Raw genomic sequence first — 7,680 nt, forward strand, 5'->3', positions numbered from 1 at the left:
CAGGCCGGTAGGTCTCTATGTCATTCCGGGAGAGAGCTACACCAGGCCGGTTGGTCGCTGTATGCTGGGTATTGTTGGTTGCCATTGAGGAGGAAGTAAAAATGAAGAGGGAAAAATAACAGAAGAGAAGAAGAATGGTAGAGCAAAAATGTACTGAATGATTGAAAATGTTTGACTCTGATTGACCGAAGTGTTGCCATGGAGAATGCATCAGAGTATTATTATCCTCCACTGCTTGGACTTAATTCAAAAAGTGTTCAATTTTGGACATGTTCTTTTATTTTAAATAGAGGAATGGTTCCTCCATATCTGTATGTATCTGTATCATTGGTGTGAACCTGCGGGAGCTACATTGTGACTTGAACTGATCATTTTGAATTGGTAGCTCGTGTAATTCCAGAGTTTCCTGTTTGTTTCCGAGATTTTCAGGATCCAGTCTCAAAGGGTGGAGGCCAGGATTAGCTGGTGTCTCTCAGGCCCTCTGTTTTAAGGCTCAAACTTCACTCTGTCTCTTTACAGAGGTTGGGAAACATTTGGGATATTTCAGATTTACTCCGGTCCTGAGCCGAATGAGCGGGAAGTGTCATTTCAGATGCAATGATAAGGTGAGGTTCTGTCCTACCTTAAACAATTTCAAGGTAGAGTTAAGATAGATTCTTGACAATCGGAATTATTATGGTGCAGATGGAGGCTATTGGGCCATTCATGACTGCTCCAGCTCTGTTCCCTAGTGCCAATCTCCTGCCTTTTACCTACATCCCCGCTCACCATTTCTGTCCAAATAATCATCCAAAGCCCCCTTGGAATGCCTTAGTTGAACCTGCCTCCAGCATATTTCCAAACAAGGAAGGGAAAGGGTTAAAATGTTATCCCGGGTAAGTGGGAGCATGAAGGAAGTAGATCTGCCATGATCTCATTGAATGGCCTCATACTGCTGTTAACTCATATTTCGACATTGCATGAGAAAGCATGGATTAGCATTGGCAGACTTCACAGCAAAATGTTCCACTGAATCCCCCCGCTATCAACATCCTGGGGGGTTATCATTGATCAGAAACTCAACTGGACTTGCCACATAAACACAGAGGCTACAAGAGCAGGTCAGAGTCTGGAAATACTGAGGCACATAGAATTCCTACAGCGTAAAAGCTGGAAGTCCATGCTGACCCTCCTGAGACTGTCCCACACACAACCAGCCCACCACCCCCCAAGCCTATAGGCCTGCATTCCCCTAAACATTGTGGGCAATTTAGCACGGCCAATTCACCCGAACCTGCACATCTTTGGACTGTGGGAGGAAACCCACACACACACAGGGAAAAATGTGCAGACTCCACACAGACAGTTGCCTGAGGGTGGAATTGAACCCAGGTCCCTGATGCTGTGAGGCAGCAGCGCGAACCACTGAGCCACCGTGCCACCGTCTCAAAGCCTGTCCACCATCTACAAGGCACAAGTCAGGAGTGTGATGGAATACTCCCCACTTGCCTGGATGGGTGCAGCCCCAACAACACTCAAGAAACTTGACACCATCCAGGCCAAAGCAGCTGCTTGATTGGAACTACATCCACAAGCATCCACTCCCTCCACCACTGACGCTCAGTAACAGCAATGAGTACTATCTACAAGATGCATTGCAGAAATTCACCAAAGATCCTCAGGCAGCACCTTCCAAACCCACGACCACTTCCATCTAGAAGGACAAGGGCAGCAAATACATGGGAACAAAACCACCCCCTGCAAGTTCCCCGCCAATCCACTCAACATCCTGTCTAGGAAATAGATCACCGTTCCTTCACTGTTGCTGGGTCAAAATCCCAGAATTCCCTCCCTAAGGGCATCGTGGGTCAACCCACAGCACATGGACTGCAGTGGTTCAAGAAGGCAGATCACTCCCACCTTCTCAAGGGGCAACTAGGGATAGGCAAGAAATGCTGACCCAGCCGGATACAGCCACATCCCACAAAATGAATGATAATAAAATAATCCCTGAGCTGAGATTAATAGATTCCAGGGCACTATATTACAGAAAAGCCCAGGAGTTTCCAAGTGCCCTGGTCAATATTGATCCTGAACCAAGACACACCATACCTACACTATTACCGCATTGATGCTCGCGGGATCTTGCTGTGTGCAAAGTGGTTGCTGTATCGCCTATGGTGCAACAGTGACCATGCTACGGATGCATATCATTGGCTGGGGCACCAGAGGAAGAGAAAGTTGCTACAAGAGTGCACATCTGTCCTGCTTTATCTTTAATGCGAGTGAACTTTAAAAAAAAGGGTTCATTTGTGACATTTCAGGCAGTAAGGAGAGTGAAGGCAGAACAAAGACTACTTTCTCGTCAGGAGACATGTGGAGGGCTTAGAAAATTTATCGGGAGAGTAATATATAACTGCCAGAGATGATAAAGTAGCAATTTAACTATGACTTTCAAACATTTTATATTTAGAATAATAGATTTGTCAGCATAATTACTGGGTCTCTAATCCAGATAAAGGGTTCAGCTAGTTTCTGTGTAGAAACTGAATGTGATTGCGTTGCCTGTAATTTGCAGAAAAGGAGTTCAAACACATCTGAAGTGCGAGAGTGAGATTTAATTAGAACTTCCACAAGCGCCAAGAGGACACATTGCAAAAAAAAAGTTACCTTTATCTAGATACTCGTGACGTGTTGATTATAGTCCTGTCAATGATCAGCTCTGAGGGAGAGTGCGTCTACCAGGAGCGTTTCTTAACATTAATGAGAATGTCAGGAAATTGCAGCAGGAATGGGTTTTCGACCCCTGGTACTGTTCCATCGGATTGTGGGTAATTTCCTACCTCAGCATCACTTCTCTGCACTATCCACATATCCGTTGGGATCTTTAGGGACTAGAAATCTTTCAATGTCCCAGTCACGAGCCTAGTCAATAGAAACTAGGAGCAGGAGCAGGGCCATTCAGCCCTTCGAGCCTGCTCCGCCATTCAATATGATCTTGGTTGACGATTCAATTGAGTGTCCTGCCCATGCACCCATTTCCCCCTTCATTAATGCTCACACGGGATATTTGAACACTCACTCTACCATAGACAGTGCCGTAGAAAGGGATGGTGTGCCAATGGTGCAGCTGTCTCTGAAGAAACCAGGCTCAGGCTGAGGGTGTTGATGGGCTGTGGAAAAATAGGAACTTGGTGACAATCAGCCAGAGGATCTGGGCCGATGTGAGCGCTCACCTCCTAATGTAGCGCTTCTCAAGCCTTGCCCTCACGTGCGCCAGGGTGTGGGATCAGGGTGCGGGGTAATGGGAGAGGGCCTGATGGAAGGGCAGCGCAGATGTGGAGGAGGGGGAGGCGGGAGGGTTGTTGACCGAGGGAGATTGAAGTTTCTTTACACATCGCTGGGTAGGCCCTGAAAAAGGCTGAGACCTGGTTTGCTCAGGCTGTGGTTGTAGCAGTAATGGGGCCCCAGAGAATGGAAGATAAATCTACACCAACCAATGGACTGAAAGCTTCAATATTGAAAGGGGTCTTACAGCTGTCAGAACTCCATGACTTCCATTGCTACCACATGACCCCAAATTCATGTCCTTATGGGTCAGAAACCAGCATTTGTGATCCTCTGCACCACTGACCTATTATTCTTTGACATTCAATGGTGTTACCATCACTGAATCCCCCACTATCAACATCCTGGGGGTTACCACTGACCAGAAACTCAACTGGACTCATCACATTAACACAGTGGCTATAAGAGCAGCCAGAAGCTGGGAATACTGCAGCAAGTAACTCACCTCCTGACTCCTCAAAGCCTGTCCACCATCTACAAGGCACAAGTCAGGAGTTAAAATTGAATCAGAGATAGTAGGAACTGCAGATGCTGGAGAATCTGAGATAACAAGGTGTAGAGCTGGATGAACACAGCAGGCCAAGCAGCATCAGAGGAGCAGGAAGGCTGACATTTCGGGTCTGGACCCTTCATCAGATTGGGATCACATCCACAAGAACCCACTCCCTCCATCACCGACGCTCAGTAGCAGCAGTGTGTACCAGCTACAAGAGTTTGTAATTTGATTTTTAAAAATGTCAAAAAGGTTTTTTAGTTTATAACTTCAGCTTCCTCATTCGACTTTTCACTGGATTACTGAATTATAAACTTTTAAAATGGAGAAAGAAACGAAGGATTGATCAGTTCTATTCCCACGCTGCCTCCATGGTTCCCAAACTACATATTCACTTGGTCAGTGTCTTACTCTGCATGTGATCTCTCCTTCCTAACTCCTGGCAAAACTTACAGACCAAGACTCTTTAGAAAATACCTTCCAAACTCATGACCACTTCCGTCTAGAAGGACGAGGGCAGCAGATACATGGGAACACGACCTCATGCAAGTTCCCCTCCAAATCACTTACCGTCCTGACTTGGAAATATATCGCTGTTCCTTCACCGTCTCTAAGTCAAAATCCTGGAATTCCCTCCCTAAGGACATTTATTCATTTATTCTGTTTTTAATTTATTCATTTGTGGGAGATGGGTATCGCTGGCAGGGCCATCAATTACTACCCGTCCCTAGTTGCCCCTTGAGAAGGTGGGGGTGAGCTGCCTTCTTGAACTGCTGCTGTCCTCCTGCTGAGGGTTGACCCACAATGTCCTTAGGGAAGGAATTCCAGGATTTTGACGCAGCGACAGTGAAGGAACGGCGATATATTTCCAAGTCAGGATGGTGAGTGTCTTGGAGGGGAACTTGAAGGTGTTGATGTTCCCATATATCTGCTGCCCTTGTCCTTCTAGATGGAAGTGGTCATGGGTTTGGAAGGTGCTGTCTGAGGATCTTTGGTGAGTTTCTGCAGTGCATCTTGTAGATAGTACACACTGCTGCTACTGAGCGTCGGCGGTAAAGGGAGTGGACGCTTGTGGATGTGGTGCCAATCAAGCGGGCTGCTTTGTCCTGGATGGCGTCAAGCTTCTTGAGTGTTGCTGGGGCTGCAACCATCCAGGCAAGTGGGGAGTATTCCATCCATTGTGGGTCAACTCAAGCACATGGACTGCAGCGGTTCAAGAAGGCAGCTCACCATCACCTTCTCAAGGGGCATTAAAAGCACCCAAGCCCCATGAGTGAAGGCATAAATCTCAACTAGAGTTTCAGCCTGTCCCTATTCGTAATGGAAAAAGTGAGCTCTCAGTTAACACCGATGACCTGTGAACAATTTAATATAAATCCAACACAATTAACAGGTTAAGCAGATCATTAGAAGGGAGGTAAGAGTGGGAGTAATAGGCATGAAAGAGGTGCAAAGAGATTCCAAATTTGCAACAGAGAAATCACTAACATCAATTGTGGTAAATTATTTTTGAATCATTGCTAACCTTTTGAACACAAGAATGTAAAAATTGTATGAGCATAAACTTAAGCTGCTATGTCAGTGGGACTAATCAATACATCATGGCAGATCGTTCACACCAACTCCAGCTTTCCCTCAGTTTCTTCGAGATTCATTTGACCAGGGGATGAGGGGTAATGTGACTCCCCTCTTTAGAACACCCTCAAGTTGAGACAATATTATGGCTTTAAGAGATATATTTTGTCCTTTTGTTTTACGAAGAGTGGTTGAGGCAGAGGTACCAAGTGGTCTGCTCCAAAGCCAATACAGCAAACAGTTTGTGAGGCCTTGGATTTTTTTTTAAAGCTGGAACAATAGAAGCAACCTGAATGGGTGGGATCTAGCTCCCACAGAACCAGGATTTTTCATTTTCGTTTAGCAGTAATAGTTTATGAGATCTTCAAGCTGGATGTGGAAGCTCTTGTTCCTCTCTCTGTTACAGCTAAAAGCTGGGGTTCTGTTCCTGCTGCTAGAATTGTATGTGAGACAATCTATTTTACTGAATTTCCCTTTACCAAGGTGTGTATATGGGATGTTGCTATATTGGAACACTTACTGTTTAGTCATAAAATAATCTATTATTCTGTTAAGTTTTCCAGTAGTATTAAATTTTCCAATTTCTTCTTTCTTTTCTTGTATTGTAACTATCGTGTATGAATAAAGTGTCGTTTGCTTCAAGCCTGGTCTTTTGACCCATTGAGTTGCATCTGGAATGCAACACTTGGCACTTGATTTTAAGTTATGAAAAAGTTAGGGTCTAGATTAAGTTCTTGATATATTTTGAGGTCTGGTGCATAACAGCCTCAACAAATATCTTTATTCTTCTTTAGCATACAGTTATCACACCTCAATTAAAGCACACTTCACTGGGAATATAAAGGATAAGGTTGGGTCATCGATCACTGATGTTTCTCGGGGAGTAACAAAGAGAAATTTTTTTATCTAATCGCTCCGAGAAAAATAATCAAAATATGGCGCAGACACACACACACTCACACAGACACAAAGACACACACACAAACACTCTCACTGACACTCACACACATACACACACTCCCTCATACACACACACAAATACACACACTATTTCTTTCACACACACACACATACATACACACTGACACAATACATACACTCACACACACACACACTCACACATACACACACTCACACATACACACACACAAATACACACACTCTCTCTCTCATACACAGACACAAATGCACACACTATCTCTTTCACACACACACACACATACATACACCCTGACACAATACATACACACATACACACACACACACACAAACACTCACACTCACACTCACACAAACACACACACACACACACTCACACATGCACACACACAGACACATGCACACACTCAAACACACATTCACACTCACACACACAGACACACGCAGACATACAGAGAGACACACATCATATCCATGGCATCAAACACATGCCAGCCACTGAGAGTCTTCATGACACATTTCTGTTCCCCTGTGCTTCATTGATGGACCCTGGGCTGGATGGGCTCATGGTGATCAGCCTCCATCTCCACTCTCTTCCATCTCAGTCATTGTGCTCACTCACTCTGAACCTATCCTGATCACCCAGCATCCCTCCCTCACATCGCCATCTCGCACTCTCACCCCCTAAAAACCACCAAGCCAGAGATATCAGGCTCACGTTACCCCCTGAGTTGCCTTGTCGTTTGGTACATGCACAAAGGGAAGGATGCTCCTCATGTTTGTCAGCAGGTCTCCATCAGGTCAAAGGTGATAGCCTTCAGTCACGGAGCCCTGGCACTTTAGGTCCAAGGTCACCTCTGATACCACCCCAGGGCCTTGGTATGGTCAGTCTGCTTCTTGGGGAGGTCAGGGTCAGAATCGTCTCCTCCGAAAGGGTAGGAACCATAAATCGGGCAGCTCACCAGTGTTCGTGAGTCTTTTGGTCCTACTGTGAGCTGTTATCCTTCTCGAATGAGGGAGAGTTTAGAAGAATGAGGGGAGATCGCATAGAGAAACCTGTAAAATTCCACCAGGACTAGGCAGGATGAACAAAAACAAAGTTGCTGGAAAAGCTCAGCAGGTTTGGCAGCATCTGTGGAGGAGAAAACAGAGTTAACGTTTAGGGTCCGGTGACCCTTCCTCAGACCCTTCTTCATCACCCTGTCTACCTGTGACTCCACTTTCAAAGAACAATGCAACTTCATCCCTAGATCTCTTTGCTCAGCAACATTCCCCAGTGTTCTACCGTTAACTGTTTAAGTCCTGCCCTGGTCTGCTTTACCAAAATGCAACACCTCAAATTTATC

This window comes from Rhincodon typus, chromosome 2, assembly GCF_021869965.1.
Source record: "Rhincodon typus isolate 14 chromosome 2, sRhiTyp1.1, whole genome shotgun sequence".
Lineage (NCBI taxonomy): Eukaryota > Metazoa > Chordata > Chondrichthyes > Orectolobiformes > Rhincodontidae > Rhincodon > Rhincodon typus.